Source organism: Meleagris gallopavo, unplaced genomic scaffold (genome assembly GCF_000146605.3).
Source record: "Meleagris gallopavo isolate NT-WF06-2002-E0010 breed Aviagen turkey brand Nicholas breeding stock unplaced genomic scaffold, Turkey_5.1 ChrUn_random_7180001854197, whole genome shotgun sequence".
Taxonomy (NCBI): Eukaryota; Metazoa; Chordata; class Aves; order Galliformes; family Phasianidae; genus Meleagris; species Meleagris gallopavo.
The window spans coordinates 31,543-33,941 of record NW_011120659.1 but is presented as its reverse complement, the minus strand read 5'-3'; positions in this window follow the sequence as shown (position 1 = coordinate 33,941).

Sequence of the window (2,399 nt, the reverse complement as noted above, 5' to 3'; positions counted from 1 at the left end):
CCGCCTCACGCAGGCAGAGCCGCCGCAGCTCCTGCACACACAGCTCCAGCGCCTGCTGCTGCCTGCGCACCCGCTGTGCCAACTCCTTCAGCGGGGCTGTGGGGCTGCCAGGGCCTGGATGGACAGATGGACGGACAGACAGATGGAGGGGCTGAGCTGTGGCCGGATCTCCCTCCCTGCCTCCCACCCCAGTGATTTCCCAGCACTGGGGGAGGTTCAGGGGGGGATCATTTCACACTGACTCAGCCCAACCCGCAGTGAAACACCACTGAGTCACACTCAGACAGGGTCCCCCCGCTCTCCAAATGGGGAACCCCCACATTGCCCAACAGCAATTTTTCCTCCCTCCAACGGCAGCACCCCAGTTTGCCACCCCCGCCGTGCCCCTAAATGCACCCCAGGAGAGGGCACCCATCACACCCAGGGATGCAAAGCCCCTTTTTGTCCCCCAGCGCTCACCCAAATGCAGCATTATCCCACTGCCGGAGTCGCCCGCCTCCTCCCTGCCCTCCATGCTGGGTACCTGCAGGGAGCAAGGCGAGGCCGTGTTTGCTTTGCCTTCTCGTAGGTCCTACGATAAACAAAGGTGTGCAAACACGTGCCTGGCAGCCCGGGCTGCTGGGCTGAGCCCCGTCCCAGGGGCAAAGGTGGTGGGGGTGCGGGGCCGGTTTTGCTGGGTGCCTCTCCCAGTTTTTATTTCTTTCCTGTCTGGGCCGCAGGCGTTTTCCTGGGGTGGGGGTGGGAAATGTGACCGTATCCCCCCGCCCGGTGTTCCCATCCCTTGGGGCCCAATGGGTGGGATGGGATCAGCCATGGGGTTGCATTGCCTTCACCCCCCGCTCACGCTATGCCTCAATTTCTCTAGCAGGAAGGTGAGCACATAGGGAAACTGAGGCATAAAAGGGGCTGCCAGCACCGGTTACAGGGCGGCAGGAGGGCTGGGACCCCCCATGGGCATGGGGTTCAGTGGGGCCAAGTGCTGCCTTACCTGGGTGCCAGCACGGCGGGGCCGTCAGCACGGTGCTCGCTGCCGCTCTGCTGCGCCCGGGATGCAGGGACGTGTTTTGACTTGAGAGCAGGGGAGGAGCAGGTGAGCAACACAGCCCCCGCAGGGCCTGCATGGCGCGGCACAACTCGGCGCAGCGTGGCGGGGAGGAGCGTGGCAGAGCGTGGCACAGTTTGGCACGGCGCGGTGCAAAATGGCATGGCGTGGTGTGGTATGGCACAGCCTGACACGGCATGGTGTGGCACAAAAACGTATGGCACAGCATAGCGTGGCCCCAGCCCCTTGGCATTGTCCCTATCGTGGCCGTGGCCCCAGGCTGGGGATGTCTGTACTGGAGGAGTAGGAATCTGTCTCATCCCTAAAGCACAGCCACTGCTGTGCCTTCCCATATGGGGGCCTGTCCTGCCAGTCCCTGTCCGTGTTCCTGTCCCTGTCACTGTGCTCCATTCTTTCTCCCAGTTCTGCTCCCTCCCAGACTTCCATTTCGTTGGAGGAAGCACTGACCCTCATCCTCCTCCAGGGACAGACATGGGGATGGGAAGGGAGGAGGAAAAGGAAAGAGAAAGGGTGAGGAGGAAGGAAGGCAGCACCATGTTGTGCTATACTATGGATGGGTGGAGGGATGGAGGGATGGAGGGATGGATGGACAGAGGGATGGAGGGATGGAGGGATAGATGGACAGAGGGATGGAGGGATGGAGGGATAGATGGACAGAGGGATGGAGGGATGGAGGGATAGATGGACAGAGGGATGGAGGGATGGATGGACAGAGGGATGGAGGGATGACCTCTGCTGCTGCCCATCCAACTCTCACTGCTCAGCACAGTGCCAGGGTTACACCAACCTCCCCACCTGGCCAGGAAACCCCTCATCTCTGTGTACTGGTCCTGTCCCCACCTCCTGCTGTGGGTGAAGAGCAGCTCCTTGTGTGTCTCCTGGTGTCTCCAGGCCCCCCACTGGGTTTGGCACTATCTTGGGCTGGATGAAGGGGCCGCGTCCAGGGTGGGGGAATTGCTCACATCACCGTCTGGAGTGAGAGCAGGGTCAGTGGGGAGGGGGCTAAAGGGCGTGGGGTCACTTGGCTTCAGGGCTACAGACAGACAGGGTCACCGGGAGGTCTTGAGCTCTCCTTGGAATGGCATAACATGGGGTTACCGCCATGGAAGGGACAACCTGAGACACGGCCCCACATGCTGTCTCTCCCAAGGCACCCTTTGAGTGCCTCCAGCACCCCCGGGCTCCTTATGCCCACGGCGACCCCGAAGCCCCCGCCCCTCAGCGAGCACCAGCAGCGGGGTGGGGAAAACACGTTCGATAGGCGCTCGATTGAGGCTGCCTGCTCCTTGCGGCCTGACCCATCCTCCTCCCCGCCTCCATCGGCGCTCGGCTGCCC